We start from the raw sequence: 18966 nt of genomic DNA, 5'->3' as shown, positions 1-18966 counted from the left end.
TCTCTTCTCTTCTCTTCTCTTCTCTTCTCTTCTCTTCTCTTCTCTTCCCTTCCCTTCCCTTCCCTTCCCTTCCCTTCCCTTCCCTTCCCTTGCCTTGCCTTGCCTTGCCTTGCCTTGCCTTGCCTTGCCTTGCCTTGCCTTGCCTTGCCTTGCCTCAGAAATAGCAATAAACCTGTTTCTTAGTTGTGTTTAGAGCTGGAACCCTGTTCCATCAATCAAAATAATTGTATTACTCTAATTCCATATAATTATACAAAAAAAAAAAAAAAAAAAAAAAAAGGCAAAAGCTGACAAGAGCTCCAGCGTCTTTCTGAAAGTATGTTGCAGCCCTTTTCAGGTCACAAGCCCTGCCCGAGAAATCTCAGCAAAATGCACTGTGTTGTAGCAAAATAAGTCAGGTTCAGCTTATGCTGTGCACATCGATAGCCACAAGGTATGCTGAGGATGAGGAACCAGCAAAAGGAAATTCTGCGTGCAAATCTGTGGTGGCTAGAGCAAAGGAGGAGCTTTCAAGGGCAAGACAGAGAAGATGGTAGACAAGTTTTACCCAGTGCCCTTGTGCCCTACACAAAATGTTCTGGTCCAGATACTCCTGTTTGCTGGATGCTATCTTCTACACAGGGTGCAAGGTTGCAGCTGGTCGTGAACGTGAACAAAGCAAGGCAGGCTTCAGCTAACTTTTCAGGACTTCCATAGATGTCTACTTGGGGGTGGATGGCTGTTGTCATTCTAAGGCTTCAACCCAAAATTTATCTAACAAGTACAAATGTTTCGTGGTTGTTTCACTTACATTTTCCAGGCCACTTCTGTTTTGCTTCCACAGTCAAAATTCACTGTGTGCGTTTGAGATTCTGGAAGATGATGAAGAGAATCCCAGGAAGGATTTTTCATTAAAGGTGAGTTAATATTTCAATGACATTTTTATTTATATGTATTTATTTCTACAGCATTTAGAAAGTGCTCTCTTGAACCTCCCTGGAAAAAAAAAAAAAAAAAAAAAAAAAAAAAGGAAAGCTATAGGATTTCACAGAAAAGCAAAGATCCAATCTGAAATGTGATACAAAGAGTTGACTAATAAGCAGTAAGAATGGATAATGCTGATGCAGGATTTGTGCGTGCTCAACCACATCTTTCATCGCTCTTATCTATATGTTATGTCTATATAATGCCATGTAAGAATCACTCAAGCTATTTCCCACTGGGTATTCTTTCCTCTATTCCTTCTCATAATACTTAATATTGCGTTATTAAAGAGGACTTATTTCTAAATTATTTTTACACATCTCTGAGAAAAATTTGACACAGCCTTGAAGATTTGTTTTTGAGTTGGTTAAGGTAGGGGCAGGTGAGGTGAACTATATGCAATTAAATAGCTTCATGCCACAAGAAAAATACTGACAGCTCTCATTTTTGTACTGTACTTGGGTAGAAGAAAGATTTTTATAAAATTTCCAGACAGGAATCCTAGAAAACATATTGGGAACACAAAGAATATTGAGAGAGTGATAGAGTTGTTCCCCAAATAATATTAAAAAATTGGACAATGAGTGTATGTGCTCCCTTCTCAGTGGAAGAGTATCAGAGCAGCTCCATTGCATATACTATGCCATTGGCTACTAGCAGGGCATATTAACATAGGCTTCAACACAACTAATTAATTAAGAGAATTACATGTTAAGTAAGAACATATGACTTCTGTTACTTTTTATGTTTCTATAAAATTTCAGACAGCTCAGTTCCCCTATGATAGTTGTGAGATTATCATATTTATTACAATAGTTGCATCTGTTTCTTGCTATTATCATTTTGGTTTGTGGTGGCATAAAAACACTGTAAAGGCCTAGAGAAAGACTCACATTCTAAATATGTAAAGCCATCCTAGACATTTTGTATTTTAAAGTAACTTCTTTTTTTTTAGCCTCTCTTTAATTTCTTTTGCTTCTTCTTGTACCATGAGCAGTATTCTAACACAGAAGATGAAACAGAAGTTTAAACAGAGACAAAATACAATGTAGGTTAACTTTTCTGAATCTTCCATCAAATTATGTCACACTTCTGTAATTATCAGGTGTTGATCAGAATGAGTGTATTGCGGTAATAGATATTATCTCTTTTTGTTTGTTTAATTCATGTTTTCCAAATAAAAGCATATATATTTTCTACATAAAACTCTTAAAAATAAAAGGATGAATTCAAGACTACAGTTTGTGTGGCACTGACAGGACAACAATAGCCACTAGCCTATACCTGAAAAGTATAGGAATACACCAGATTATTCTTCTTGACAGTAAGAAAAATTATTTATGGAAAAAAAAAATTAGGTTTTAACTGTGCAGGATGTATTTGAAAATTACTATTTAAATTATTGAATGAGTTTGATAGCATATGTCTTTAAATACTGCCTTAGTATGTTAAAACTTATCAAATTTTCCTACTGCTGAATTACTTTAGTTTTTCATTCTCATAATTTAAATTCACTTTGTTCCTATAATCTTTTTTTTTTTTTAATTATTTTTATTTTTTATTGTGAAATTTCTCCAAATGACATTCCTAATTTTTGGAATAAATTATTGATCCAAAACCAAGCTACTTTTGAATGTGTCCTATCTTCTTAAATTTTACCTATAGTTAGGAACATTCTTTCTCATGAGCCCAAATAAATTTGTGTCATAAAGCTAGAAAGCATTCAGCATGAATTCCCCCAAATCTATCTCAACCCAGTCCTGTCCCATTGCAACTAGCAGTAACCCCTTTTGCATCAGTGGAAGAGAGGCCATTACTTTAGCATGAAGTATGCCTGGATTTGGATTTGGATTTGTATCTACATATCTACATATATATTTACACATATACATATATATTTACATATGCATATATGTATGCATATACATATATGTGTCAAAAAACGGAAGAGCTTTACTTCTTTAGACTGTCAGATTAAATACTCCAAATGAAATCTGTGGCGCTTTTAAAATGAAGCTTTCACTTTCTATATAAACACTAATCATGCAGGAACAGGTTTCACTTCCTATCAAATTCAGTCTTAACATGTTTAAGGTGTTGTACAATTGGAAAATCTGCAAGGTGAAGACTTATTCTATACCAGGTGTACATACTGATTCCATAGAACATACAGGATACAGCACTAGCTTTGTAGGTCAGGAAAATATTTAACTTATGGTAGAGGGCTACAGAAAATTTCCCAGGGGAAAAAAAAAAAAAAAAAAAAAAAAAAAAAAAAAAAAAAAAAAAACATCAGGGTGGCATTGAGTGATACACAACGTAGACACTACAAGATGTACTGGAATTGTTGTGGTTGAGCTCATTAAATGTTAGTTAGAGAATCTACCAAATTAGGTTAATCTATCTCCTGGTGTCTGCTAGGATGATCCCAATACTGCTCTTGCTTAAGTTGTGAGGTGAATAGTCAGCCACATGAAGACAGCTCAAAGGTGCCTTAAAACTTTGGCATCTCAGAAATCCTGTTTTCTTCAGCCTGACAAGTAAAACCAGTGGGGCTTTGTTTCAGTATTTCTAACCCACACTTAATTACTGTTAAGCTAATGTGGTGACACTAGTGCAAAGCTAGTCCAATCTAAATAAGAGCAAAAGAGACTGATTTCTTTATGACAGATGAAGACACAATCTTGCTTCCATTTCAATGCCTAAACTCTTAAGTTTCCATTGAAAATCCTACTAAAACAAAGGCTCTGCCATCCCAGACCATCCATTTTTCTTGCATTTAAAAATGACAATACACTTTTTCAAAGTGTAACATATATATGATAGGTGAAAATATGTTATGAATTTATAAGCAAAGAGGTAGTATAAGGAAATGTAGCCTGTGAAAGTTCTGCTGCAATCTGATACTGCTGAGGGTCTCTATTGGATCAATTTGGGTTGGTCACAAAAGATTCACTGTGGTAAGACGCAGTGAATTAGAATTTGCCTAGGTCAGTTGGAAGGCTCCTACAAAGATCATCGAATCCAACTGCATGACCACTTCAGGGCTAACCAAAAGTTAAAGCATGTTATTGAGGGCGTTATCCAAATGCCTCTTGAACAATGACAGGCCTCAACCACCTTGCCAGGAAGCCTGTTTCAGTGTTTGATCACCCTCAGAGTTAAGAAATTTTTCCAAATGTCAAGTCCGAACCTCCTCTGGCACAGCTTTTTGCCATTCCCTTATGTTCTATCACTGGTTACCAGGGAGAAGAGACCAGCACCTCCCTCTCCATTTCATGCGCTCAGGTGAGCAGACAGCAACAATGTCACCTCTCAGCCTCCTTTTCTCCAGACTAGACCACCCAAGTGCCCTCAGTCTCTCCTCGTAAGACATGCTGTCCAGCCCTATTGCCAACTTTGTTGCCCTCCTCTAGACACTTTCAAATGCCTTATCATCTTTTTTATATTGTGGAGCCCAGAACTGCACGCAATACTCGAGGTGAGGCCGCACTAATGCTACATATAGCAAGAGAATCACCCCTTTAGACCAGCCAGCTGTGCTGTATTTAATGCACCCCAGAATGAGGTTTGCCGTCTTGGCTGCCTGGGCACACTGCTGACTCACGCTGAGCTTTCCCTTGACCAGCACCCCTGGACCTGAGAATGATTCCCTCTTAAAGAGCCTTCTGGTTTTGTGGACTGTCTCCTAACAGCCGTCTTACATCTGAGCACAGAAGTGAAGTTCCCATTAAATGCCGACTATAATTATTGCAGACTCTCTCCAACTGCTGCCCACAATGGGCATGAAGCTGTGCTTGAACATGTTGGAGGAAGAGACTCGCATGAACAGTCCCCATGGCTCCATTGCAAGAGTTGTGCAAATTGATAAATTGTAACTTACAATATGTCTGCATACTGATCTAAATCAGCACACAGATCAAAACTGCCGATAAGACACTTAAGCTACCATTTCCTTTTGCCCGTACAAAGGAAATGACCAACTGATAAATGAATGACTAAGCAAAGCATATATATAGCTATTTATGCATATAAAAATTGACTTTCTAGGGCCCCTGACAACCACAGGAGACAGCGGTTTAATTTTGCTGAGTTTATTCTGCTTATTCTAATAAGCAATAGCACTTTTCTGCATATTTAGTGCATGCTTTCATTCCTCCATACAATAAATGGAAGATAAGAGTGCCTACTGTATACGTACATATATATATATATATATACACACACAGCAGAAGTAGCTGTGATACCCTTACTAAACAGATGATGCCAGGAGACCAGAAGGCTGATTTGTGACAAAGCAGTGCTTTATAAAAGTATCTCCAGACGCCAGTACTGACACTGTTGAACTGACGCCATATGACTGCACAGAGCCCTAGTGAAAATTGAAGTTGGTCTGTGTGGAGTAGGTTGAAGGCTAGAAGCCATAACTCTACTCTGAATTAATGTATTAGTGTAAAGGGATTGTAAGGAATAGGTGACTGTCTCCTGTGAGAGAATCTGTAGTCACTGGTCACTGCTTTCGCTTTTGCTTAAATAAAATTAAAAAATAGTGTTTCCTTTGATGTGAAAAGCACTTGCAATATCTGCCCCTGATGTATTCATCAAAGCAAACTTCCTAGCCTGCGTGTTTTACCCCAAACTTTTTGCAGCATATGTGGAACATTTTAAAGCATGTTTTCATTGTCTCCATGTTGATGAAGATCATATATATCTCTAGAGATACATCACCTTCTTGCACCATGCAGACTCAGTAAGGAGATGCTGACTATGCCCCATCCACATACTGTCTGTGCACACAAGTATTCTTGAAGTAGCTGACTACCGACGAAATATGTAAAATCTAGCTACACAGTTTTGTCAAGTCAGAAATTATACCTTGTACCTGTTTATGGTTTACTGTTATCTTACAAACAACCACAGTCTCGCTTTACTTGTAATAAAAATTAGGCCACTGTTCTCAGAAGCAACCGTGTTAGCCAGGAAACATATTGGCTTGTGGTAATCCTATGGCTAACAACTCAGCAGCAACAAGCTATGAGCAAAATGAAAGTGTGCATCAGTTATTAAGTGACTTTTGGAAACAGTCAAGATACCTAACTGCTTTGGAAATGCTTAAACTAGTGTTTCTGTACCTAAGTTCTTTCTTAACTGAAGCTCACATGGGAGAAGCTGAGATTCCGCAGATCATTTGCGGTGATGCCTCTGAAGTATCTTTTTTGTTGTTGTTTAGTTGTTGTTCTTAAGCATTAAATGCAGTCTTCTCAGTCATTTGTAAATACAGGGAGCATCCGTTGAAAATGCCTGAAAATCAGTTGATCTAATGAACACTCATATACTTCTGACTCAAAAGAGAGAATCTTAAATGTTGTTCAGAACTATCATCTATATAGGTATTCTGAAGCAAACATTCAGAGCAGATTATGTCATCCTGGGTGCTAGATAAGTCCTTTCATGAATATACCCTATTTTTCTAGTAAATGTAGTACTTGTGAAATACACTTGGGTCACGGTTTTGGAGGCCAAAATACTTTAGCTATTTGGGCTATTGTATTGCAAGCTTATTTCACTGCACCGCTGGTTTTGGCTGGGATAGACTTAATTTTCCTCATAGTAGCTTTTATGGTGCTAAGTTTTGGATTTGTGACCAAGACAACAAAGGAGTGTTCTAGTTATTGCTGAGCAGTGCTTAGAGCATCAAGGTTTTTTCTGTTTCTCATGCTTCCCTACCAGCGAGCAGACTGGGTGCACAAGAATCTGGGAGGGAAATGACCCCAGATTTGGGAAATTGGAATGACCAAAAGGATATTCTATACTATATGTTGTGCTCAGCAATAAAAACTAGGGAAAAAAGAGGGGAAGGGGAGGCACACTTGGAGGGAGATACGGAGTTTGTCTTCCCACTAACCATTATCCACGATGAAGGCTTCTTTTCCTGGCAATGGCTAAACATCCGCCTGTCAGTGGGAAGTAGGGAATGAATTCCTTACTTTGCTTTGCTCATGCTTGCAGCTTTTGCTTTATCTATTGAACTGTCTTTATCTCAATCCCCAAGTTTTCTCACTTTTACCCTTTCAGTTCTCTTCCCCATCCCACTGGAGGGAAGGAGTGTGGGGCTTAGCTGCCTACTGGCTTTGAACCACAACAACTACTCCTCTGCCTACTGAGGGACCATGAAGAAGGTTTAGAGAGTAGCTTATTCTCTTTATTTGTCTGTTCTTTGTTTGGCCCTCTAAATATAATTAAAGGAACTAGCTACCATCTAACTATGAAAAATGCTTTTTATGGTGAGGATACTTTTCACTTCCATACTCCCTTAAATTCATCTTTTTGCTAAATAGCCAACAAAAGGAGACTGTTAGGAATATGCTTTACAGGTTCTTGTCTGATATTTTTACAACCACGAAAAACAATACAGCAAACATAAAGGTTACAGTAAACTCAGATAATAAATGTGTGCAGCCAAAGATCTCTTATTGTGAGTAGCTGCTAACTATGCCTGTGGTTGGTGGGAGGGAAATAGCATCAAGCTCACTGTGCAAAGTATGCTATCTATGGTTTGTTTTCTTTTATAGGACCTGGGAGCTGGCTTTAAGACCATGAACGTGTTCAGTAATTCACCAGAAGGGAAATAGCCTGTATTACTGCATAAAGAAAATGTAGTAAAAACACCCCTTTATACAGTTGATTTCATGTTTATTGCTTCAGTTAGGTTGCTAATAACAAAAATAGTTCAAAAACACTCTCCAATGATGAAAGAAATTCAGTAATTTCATGTGTGCCTTCAACTCCTCTGTTGTTCCCACCTGTGTGACTGGCACTGTCTGCTACACAGCAGAAGCACTTGATGTGAGAACTCCACAATTTGTAATCTAAATAATCTTTGGCATACAAGGAATAAGTGGGAGGAGAACTTTGACTTCAATGGCACTTAACCAGTGTCTTGCTGTGTGTGCTGTCTTTAGCAATATTTACCACTGATGCACTCAGTGAAACACTAAGTCATCACTTGTGGCTGGATTATAAAAAACCTTAAAGCTATTTGCCCGCTACTAAGGGAAGAAATAAAAGAAATACCTGAAGATATAATCAGAAAAAGAACCCCCTTTCCCAACTGTGCTTGGAAATTTTGCCAGAACAGCTGGAATTGTTTAAATTGTAGTTCTTACAATCATCATTGTAATTATCTAGTGCCTCTTCTGCAGAGAAGGAAAACATGCTGGCCATTTAAATAGCTCAAATAAAAAGGCCAGAAAAACTATCATTATTCATGGACTGCAAATGAGTTTGAATCTTCTTCTGTGTTTGATAATAACAGCTGTTGGAAGACACCCTCATAATACTATTTAAATTTATCAGCATTTTTGTTTTGTTATTCTCTCGGTGCTTTAGTTCTGTGGTTTATGGTCTGCAAAACAAAGAACTGCAAACCAGTAGGCAAAGACTTAATTCATTTACTGACCACATCATAAACAATAATGACATAGCATCTATTCAGCTTACTGAGTTAGGTGACTGATCCCAAATGTAAAACTCTAACTCTAGATGTAAAACTCTAGCTCTTCAGAAAACACCATCACGCCAGCATTGTGAGACAAACAAGAAGGCCTTGACTAGTCTTGCACAAAGTGTTCTTATGGCACTGGCTGGAACTTAAGGGAGCTTAACCACCTTTCAGAACAGTCTCTTCACAATCACAAAAGGTAAGACTACATAGCTAATAGAGTATAGTGTATGCTAGCCTGCACAAGTAAGCATGGGTAATTATGACAGCTTTGTTTTGGCATGTGCTAACAAGTTACAAACACTTTTATAGTCTAGATATCCTCTGGCTGAAAGCACAAACTTACATGTTTGTCACTGCATCTCTGCTTGTGATGGCTGGATTATGCAAGCATATGCTATATCCACAACTCTGTTATATTCATAAATGTACGTCACATGAACTCCTGTGTAGCACTTAACATAGCTATTTTCTCATTCACTTCTTCACGTTTAGCTTTATAGTCTTATCAATCCCCTGCAATGTAGAGACTCTCCTCCACAACAAGAACAGCAACCATGTTGTCTATAATGTGGACTGCTTTGGTACACATCACACTGCAGCAACCTGTGAAGATAAAATTATGGAAGAAATCTTTCTTGCATCCAAAATGTGTTGCCTGTAAAGCTGTCTTCCTTATAAAATTAAGTTTCTTCCATATCTCAGTGTACCGAGGAGTATGTGTGGAGTATCTTGGACAGACCTTTCTTGCTTTATAAATCTTGCTTTATAAATTTTGCCTCAGTCCCATTCTCGCTATCATACAAATTTTATCAAGCAAGGAGCTCTTGATCTTACAAAGCCGACGCATTGTTCTTACAGGACATCTAAACATGGCTGTACTTTGAAGAAGGGCATACATGTTTTTTACCTCTTGCTTCCCCACATCTACTATATCCCCTGAAAAGTCCAGCAGTCACCTTTTAGAGTTGGACTTTTATTTTTGGAGAGGTTACCTAAGGCATAGAATTTTTTTAATGGATTTTTTTTTCTAGCATTGCTACCCCAAGAGACACCGTTATGAGTACATACATCAGAAAATGAACTACCAGATTTTAAATAATTATAAAACTAAAGGAAATCAAAACTGTGGGTTACTTGCCTTTTAATGTTTAACTTTTTAGGATATGCTTGTTTTTAGCTTTTATATACACCCATAAAAAAATAAAAATCATGTGAGATAAACTTTTTTTTTTTTTTTCCAAATAAAAGCTAATATTCTTTTTAATCATAGGATTCCACAATCCTATTCCATAATTCTGTGATGAGGAAAAAAGAATACACTGCATTCACGACAAAATTTCAGTAGCTGCTGAGTTACTGTATGATTCACTACATACTTATATGTTTAACTTGTGACATTTAAATTTGAAAACATTGGCCATGCGTATGTGATCTTGTATTTGCAGGTCCAACAAGCGGCTGAAAAAGAGAAGGTGAAAACTGCTCATTTAGCAGTGAGTTAGGTGAACCAATGAAAGTATGAAAAAAATGAGGAAGTATGAGCCCAACCACTTGCCAATTTCTTCCGTGATCAGGCAGAAGATAAGCTGGTTTTGGTTTGGCGTTTATACTAACTTAATATTGTAAGTACGGCACGATTTGCACAGGATCTGAAAATTAAAGCCAGCTGATAATAAGCTCCACTTTACCATTTGGAACGAGCCCTGAGTTTTAGGTACACCGAGGAAAAAAAGGTTTACTGCCTAATAGTATATCATAAACAGAGAACGGTAGCCAAGTAATGACTTGGAAAACAAAGGCCTGAGGTTTGTGTGCATGCTGAGGCTAGTGCTGCCTGATCCTGGCAGGCTCCCGACGGGGGCTGCCAACCCAGTGCTGCTCGCCCACCAGGCCATGTGCTGAGCCACGCTGGGGAGCCTTGCAGACTACTGGAGATCTGCATTTTCATTAGTGCTTGTTTAAACCTAAAGTTTAGCGAGGAAAACATCACAAGATGTCAGAAACGACACACGAATTCTGAAGCGTAACACCTACTAAACATGTCATCCAGAGCTACGCATGCTTCAGCATCTCTGAAGTGCTATGTAAAAACATGAAAACAATCTATATAGTGATACCACAGGCCCATATTAGCCATAGAGGTTAAAAACAATTTCAAAAAAAAAAAAAAAAAAAAAAAACTAGAAAATAATAATAATAATAAGATATTTTTTTTTCAGCATACATAAATCGGAATCCTGGTGCTTATTTCATTCTGTTACACACAACGTTGAGACAAGGGAGTAGATAAGGTGAAAAGGGTTCTGCTATAGGGAGGTGGGGAAACTCCAAACTGATAGATGGAAAAAAGTGCTGTCTGAAGACTGGAGTAGCACAGTATGTAGCAGTGCATTCTGAGTATCACTTAACTGCTGAATCTTTGCAGTTTACCATCACTGAAAATACAGTACCAGATTTAGAAAAACCGCAATTTGAAACTTGAATAGTGGTGGAAACTGTCATCTCTATAGAATTTTGGCAATAAGAGTAGAGTGATTGAGGGACTGACTCTCTCTTCTGACTGTCTTGCTCACAAGCATTTGCTGCCTTGGCAAGGAGTCTCACATCCCAGACTCCAGGAAGCAGTTCTCAATTTTCCCTTTCTACGCCTCTTTACTTTTTTGGGGTTATAACTGTAGGAGCAGATGGTCCTAGGTTCAGTCACTAGAGAAAAATTATGGTGGCTGTGATTAATGTAGTAATTTTAATATCTTTTAAAGGAAGAGATTACAGTTAAATTCAATTTAATTTGATAAACCTTTAGGTTACATCCAATTTTTGCATAGGTTAATCATTAGTCAGGTGACCACTAACTAATGTAAACTCAGACATTTTCAAACAAATATGCTCAGGAAGTTTTTTTTTTTTTTTTTTTTTTTTTTCTCCAATAGAGCTCCTCCTAATGAAAGTAAGTGGTAACAGCAATGAGAATTTTTGCCAGTAGGCAAAACCTAATGAGGGATGTAACTAATTTCTGACTTTTTCCCCATATTCCATATGTGAGGTCTGAAACTGCTACTTTTGCTTTGTTGTGTTTTTACGCTTTAGCTGTTTTCTCGCTGTTCCTCTGCATTTGTCCAGACAGTGCTCCATTTTATAGCAGCAGAGAAGCTCAAAGAACAGAAGCAGCCATCCTACTTTCCTACAGTGAGTAACAACAGGCTTGAAATAGCTGAAAACTATATGCCATATAGAAAGAGGCATATAGACTGATTGTTCTAGTTCTTATCCTTTCCTTTTGGTGGACTATGATTGTTATTGCTGGTTATTGTATAGTCATATTTTGTTAATGGAGAGGATGTCTTCTCTCAAATTATACTGAGGGTTCAGAATGATGATGACAGTTGATGGGTTATCATTTCAGAGAGTGTAGGTAGAAACGCTTTGGGGTGTATCTTTAAGCTTGCCTTTACTATAAATGTTCCACTGTCCTGCAGGCTTTTCAGCATAAGTTCCACTACATTGCCTCTCAGGTTGTTGTGCACACATGTAAAGATAGGTTGGAAAATTCTACAAATGCTGATTGGAAACAGCCCTTGGGTTTAAATAAGCTACAGACTAGATAGCACTTTAATAGAGCAGTACATCTAGTCTCATCTATAGGAGCTGATGTCTACCAGCAATAACTATAATCATGGGATTAATTTTCCATTTTTTTGGTATTTTCAGGAGAAAGCATGCTCTAAATGCATATTTTAACTTTTAGTGTGCCTACTGTGAAGTAAAGCTGGTATCATGTATATCACGAGTATTCTCTCTGAATGTCTTCAAATCAAATGGTAATAGTTTTTGGTGATACATCTTGTTTTCTGTTTTCACATGAACAGTGAGTTGTGTGGTCTCTGATGGTGAAGCCATGTTCTTTTCATGCCTTTTTCATTAACAACAGAGATCCTGGAAATCAAGTTACATCCTCACTTGTAGTTGTTCCACCCAGCTTTCTAGGCCTAGAGCTTCAGTTAAACTCATAGTAAAGGCCACATTGATCTCACTGAATTTGCTGTGAATTAGCAGACTGAAATTTAGCTTGTGAAAGAAAATACATTTTAAGCTCAGTTAAGAAGAGTTGAACTTGCATGATTACTTTCCAAAACAGATTTACTCCCAGTGTTAGAAGCTTCTAACAAAACTGGTTAGCACATTGCTGGCAAAAGATTTTGTGAACATGTTTTACTTGGATTGTTTTACTTTGACAGTGTGGTTTGAAACACAAAGGCTATTGTTTAAAAAAACATGAATGCTAATTTGCATTCCATTGCTGGGTTATTACACAGGGTGTAGAAAGAAAAAGCGAGTTTTCATTTTATTTTATTTTATTTTTTTTAAAAAAAGTTTCTTTTTCCCTTTCTTTGTCTTCCTTGTGTCTGGTTCTCCTTTATTTTAACGTTTCTTCTCCAGAATATGTTGTTTGAGATACTGAATGTTCTCTATCACTATTAAGCAAATGCAAGTACACCCACAGCTATGCCTGTGGATCATCTAGCAGAGCTATATAACTATGAAAATTAATTTAACTTACAGAATCATATCTATACAGACATGTGTGAGCAATGACACTTGTAATATATCTGCTCTGAAGCTAGGAGGTAATTGCAGTATGAAAATCTGTACTCAACCCCCCCTAGAAAACGTGGGGTGTAGTTTCGCAAGTAGCATAGGCCCTGCTTAGACCACGCTGCCACCACATCTGCCACCATCCATTGATTCCCAGCTCCAAGCCAAGTTCTCTTATATAGCAGCTTGGTGGGATATATACAGAAATAACAAAGAAAATTAGTTTTTGTTCGAAATGGTGAGCTGGTCAGACTCAATAGGCAGCATCACAAACGCTAAGGCCTAGCACAAAGAGGCTGGGAGGATCAGGCCATGGGAAAGGGGGAAGCAGTAGGACTGTCAAGACCTTGAGAGCACTAATAGGCCTTTAGTGGCCTCAGCTGGAGCCTCCTCCTACACCCTTGTCCCTGAGCCCTGGGGCTCTATTTAAGTTTATGTGCACCAATTTCCCTATGTTTGTGCCTGGCTGTGGAATCTGTTGACTTGGGTTATGAGGAGTGTTTTGAACTCAGACCTGTGAACTGACATTGCAGCCTGACCTTGGTCCTGTCCTGTCACCATGGTCCTGTTGGGTGATCACAAGGTTATGTCTGATCCTCAGTGGGCCTTATCCTGACCTGTGGACTGGCTTTCCTGCTTGGTGTCAGCTCTGCTCTGACGCTGTGGACCTGCCTGGTAACTAGAAGGTCGTGTCTGATCCTGATCTACACAGTGACTTTACAGCCTTGTCTTAGTCCTGCATCATTGTTATGAACTTGCCCTGTGATCTAATATTTCTACTTTCTTTTTTTTTTTTTTTTTCTTCAATACATCTTTTCTGTCAGAATTAAAGTAATGTCACGACTGGGCATGTATCTGAACCAGGAACATTTAGAAAACAATAGCCTCTGAAATCCTTGACCCATTAAATGAAATCTTCAAGGCAAAACTCTTGCCATTGACCATATTTGCATCAGGGAAGATAGTGATTAATCAGACATGGAGACTGAGCTGCGTGCTCTTCATCATTCATGTGTTCTCTCTAGATCTGGATTTAGGCATGCTGAAGAAAGCATTGCAGCTGAGTACCCTGGATCTGCTTTGTGACTCTGCTATTCAGCTCATATGCAAATGTACTTTTTTACTAAATGAGGAAGAGGTAAATTTTTTATCAGAACTGAAAAAGCCATAATAATAATAATGAAAAAAAAAAGCAAATAAAAGGTATTTTCAACATAAGCAAGTAAGAAGTCTTTAAGAAGATCTATGAAGACAGGAAACGGTAATGACAAAGAATTTATTCAGTATGTTGTAGGGAAAAAATGCAGTTCATAAATTATTCACTACTTGTTAGATATTCATAAGAATATTTGCTTTCTTCTACCATTAATGTTGCAGAATCTGTTAAGAGCTTAATTAAAAATAATTTGCTTTATCACTAGTAAGATATATTTGCATAAAGATTGGGGTATTTTAGAAACTTCTGAAGTTCCAGAATTTATCAACTATCATGAACACATTTGGAACCGGTGAAAGAGCAGTCTAAGAGGTAGCAGAGCCAAGCAGGCACATCAAACGGACTGCCAGCGTACAGAGGAAGTGATGAATGGTATCAAGGGCAGAAGAAAGATTAAGGATTATTTTTGTCTGGAATAGTCTCTGATGCTTGGTACATCTCGAGCTATACTAAATCAGATTAAGATAGATTAAGATTAATGAGTGCCAAATTAACCATTTTCCAGGATATTCAGTAAGGAAAGGAAGCACAAACAGCTTTTATATGTTTTTTTCAAGAGCTTGGATTTGATGAAGGAGATTGGAATGCTTCTTGAATGGTTCTTGAAGAGACATGTTTTTATTATATTAATTGTTGTGCCATTTTTTCTATATCCAGCTCGATGTTTTAAAGAAAAGTGAATGCAGTCATCCTGTCCTTTTCTTTGAAGTCATAAATAGTGTGAATAATACAAATGATTGATTCAGTTCTAGTGGCCATTACTTAAAATATTCTCTACTTCTAGACTTGCACCTGAGTAAATCAGCATAACCAATAATTTCTGGTGTGTATAAATGACAAAATATGGTTTGGGAAGCCTTTTATAATGTTAGTATCTGACATCCTATTTCCATTTGTCTGACAAATCTTCCTGGTTGGGATTATCCACTTGTACACATGGTTCTGGGTTCTGTTCCTGAGTGAATCAGTTAACCTCTCTGTCTTTTTCTCTTTCCATCCATAAAATTAGCATAATAATGCTAATTTATTGCAGGCTATAGTTAGGCTCAATTAATGTTTGTAATGATCTCTGAGATTGTTGGATAAAACATGCTGTAAAAGTGTATTATTATTGTTAATAGAGCCTTTTATACAACTGCACTCTAAAAAAGCACTACCATTGCTCGCTTGCTTTAGTCCTAGAATTTCATTGGAATTCCTTGGGATACAACTTGACCTCAGTTCAAGCTGATCTAGTTTAGACTTCAGAGATCTGCAATTTGTAGAACATCTTTCTTAAAATGAGTTACCTCTCTAGCTGGGACTATAAATAGGCCTTAACTGTAGCAATGACAGCAGTGTAAGAGAGCAGTAGTAGGCAAATCTCAAGCTATACCATGGCAGGAAAAGATCAGTAGCCTGGAATTCATTGTTAATGCTCTTGGGTTTTGGTTACATATACCAGGTTAATAGTTGGAAGACTGATATAAGAAATCCCCTCTAATTTGTCAGGACCAGATGAAAAGGGAAGGTGCAAGCTTTAGAGGTGGACTGGCTGGGAGAAACAGATTGAGCAGATATACTGGCCACAGTGAGCAGCCCACACTTTGCAGCATAATGGATGGGTAAGCCTGAGGAAGTAAGCTTGAAATGGATTTTTTGTTGTTGTTGTAGTTGTTGCTACGTATGTTGTTACTGCTTGGAGCTGTGACACAGTCATCTGTACACATGGGATGTGAGATTTCTCTGTCCTATTAAGTGACATTTGATTTTACTGAATGCAAAACAGTTTTCTTGTAACTTCAAAACATTATTATTATTATTATTATTATTTTTCTGCTGACATACTTCAGCATCCTACCCCTATGTGTTCTGGCACTTGTATTGTTCAAAATTAATTTCTTAATGTTTATAATAATGAGAAATGTGTGCTATTATCATCCTCTCTGTTCTCCAAAACATCTGAATAGTCCCTGCTCAAACTTTATGGAGGAACAAAGAATCAATTATAATTGCAAGCAACCATGTCCACAAAATGGATCTTGCTTAAAATCACGTGTATTGGAAGTAACTTTATTCAGGAATTTATAAAAGGAAATTTTCTTCTAAGATGTAAAATGGCCAGACTTTCTTTTGCAAATAATAGATTCTATGTTGACTGTTCTGAGAAACTTCATTTTTTTCAACCTAATTATTATTGTCATTCTTGCCTACTGTCTAGCACACGTTAAGAATGACAGCTAAAATGTTTGCATCTCTATCCAGAATTTTGTGTGACGGGAAAAAAGAGCCTCTTTCCATATTGAATCTTTGCATTTGCTGCTCTCTGAAAGAAAAGTCTTCCCCTTAAAATCAGAAGAGAAGAAATAGGTGATGTGAGCACCCATTGTGTGCATCAACACAAGAGGAGCACAGGAAAAGTCTAAGTAGGGTTGTCAGGTGATTTGCACCATTTAATACAGAGAAAAATAAATTGATATGGACAGAGTAAAAAAAAAAAAAATCTTCAATATCTAAGTTGATTTATCAGGTAAATTAGGAGTGATACGAGTCAGAAATTTGAAACCTTTGGCATAGTGTCTGGCAGCAGTTCAGAAAGCAAATAGGGTCTTAGGAGGTATAATTAGAGGGAGACACCATGCTCATCAGTAGAGGTAATTAAAGCTCTATTCAGAGAAAAAGTAAGACAAAGCCACTTGTTATTGCTAAACATTTTGAGTGTCATGTTACACAAAGAATACAAAAATACAACCTGAAAAGTCATCCCTTCAGATTCTTCAGACAGATTTAGGTTTTAAAGAAATGCCTTTTATCACTTGTTTACAGTGAATCCCAGGTGTTTTAATCCTTAAAGATTATTCTATAGTTTATAGAGGACTAGACTGTAAGTGGCTGTTAGAAGTGCTTCACAAAAAAACATAGAGAGCACCTCCATATATCTTAATACGTGACTTGCCTGTGATTCTTCAGTTTAGGTAAGTCCCCACTTTTTCCTAATTCATACAGATTCAGAACACATCGATACAATGCAGTATATCAGAATATAGTACTCTGATATCTGCTATTTTTGTAGAAACTCTGTATTTTTTAAAAAATATAAGCATTCCTATGCTGCTCTTCATTTAATTTAGCAGTGCTGAAAAACATCGCCATCTAAACATGGATACCAGGAGTTTGAACTCTCTTCTGCCCAGATGACTTAAACATTATTTTTCATGGCCTGTTTATGTGTGTATGGCAATCAAAAACTGAAGTCTGTAAAGCATGTATTGGAATAACTGCAAACAACTGGTTTTTGTCCCAGCAAATAAGGGAAGAATTTGTCCAGCCATACAGAGACACAGAAGGAATTGTGGTAAAGTCTGGGAAAACTGTCAGCACACAAATGATTTAATCTGTATTTAGTCTTGGGGCAAATTTTGCTACATGCTTACACAAATTGCTTGCCTGTGGCTCTAAAAAGGCAGATTTCAGGTTCCGTAATCTGAACTTCAAACTTACTATTCATCAATAGAGTTTTCCTTTTTTTTTTTTTTTTTTTTAATATATATATATATTTCAGTAACATTAGTGGAATGAAGAGACAAATGTAATTAATGCAGCTAAATTAAGAGGCTGAACGAGTTATTCCAAGAGCAGGTTTGTTGAAAGACTGTAGACAGTACTGGTATGCACTTCTGAAAACCCCCACCCTGCATTCCCAGCTGTGCTTCATGTCCCCTTGTCACTGCTTTGCAGGGATGGTATCACAGAGCAGTTGACTACAGTTTCTTGAGATTGGGATTGATTCTATCCTTTGTTTTGCATTGCTCATTTATTTGACTAACAGTTTAAATTAAAAAACCCACTAAGTACTGAAATGGGAATGAACCCACTTGTACATAGGTCTACTCATTCATTTATATATTGAGCATAACTCTCACATCCAGGGTGTCCTCTATAGCTAGAGGGACAATTTATTCTTTTGGTCCAGCACGGGTCAATGTTGAATAAAAACAGAAGTGAGCTGATCCATATAAAACTGAATGGATATATAAATATTTTTTCCCTGCTGGTCTTCTTCCAACCTTATCACTCAAAGGTTGGTCCTTGGCATAGTTCCCATCTACCAGACTGCACTCACATATTTCCTTCTTAAGATAACACCGTGTGGCAATACTTTCAGACAAAAATCAGTACTGTTCAGGGAGTTTTGCTCCTGCTACCCACATGATCTATACAGAGGATTAGGACCCTTCCTCTGAGAAACTGTATACCACAAAGGGGAGGTTGCAATACAAAGTGACATTGGGACTCTTCATTCCTCACCAATTTAGATAAACTATCATGTGCAAGGGGAGATTAAATGTTGTTGCTCTAGAGTGGTGATAAATAGAGGAAGAGGAAGCATGTTTACAAGTAGGAAGCTTTAAAGTGGAAAAAGTTCACAGCGCAAACAGCCTGTAGGATCCAGTGAGGATACTAGAAATAGCCTCACTTTAAGCTGATTGAATAAAGAACTGACACAACCTCATAGCATGGGCTGACATATTCCTGAACCAGCAAAGGCAGGGAATTCTGAAGTCAAGAATCAGGAAAGCCAGTGCTTAGTTTTGGGACTGTAACAGTTTTGGCACAAATCAGGCTGGAGCTTAAATCCAAGCTTCTCCCTGAAAAATAATACGGTGTGAATATATCTCTACCTTGAACAGCAGGCCTACTGTGTGCGACC

The 18966-nt window shown here is 37.6% G+C and overlaps 1 long non-coding RNA gene across 1 annotated transcript in view; it reads right to left on the bottom strand.

Moving 5' to 3' along the window:
• Nucleotides 1–18966, bottom strand: part of LOC118171628 — a 25780-nt gene that overhangs the window by 3163 nt on the left and 3651 nt on the right. The gene's annotated exons all lie outside the window — the stretch shown is intronic.

This window comes from Oxyura jamaicensis, chromosome 9, assembly GCF_011077185.1.
Source record: "Oxyura jamaicensis isolate SHBP4307 breed ruddy duck chromosome 9, BPBGC_Ojam_1.0, whole genome shotgun sequence".
Classification (NCBI taxonomy): domain Eukaryota; kingdom Metazoa; phylum Chordata; class Aves; order Anseriformes; family Anatidae; genus Oxyura; species Oxyura jamaicensis.
Note: the sequence above shows the minus strand (reverse complement) of the source record. Positions and strands in the feature narration are given on the sequence as shown.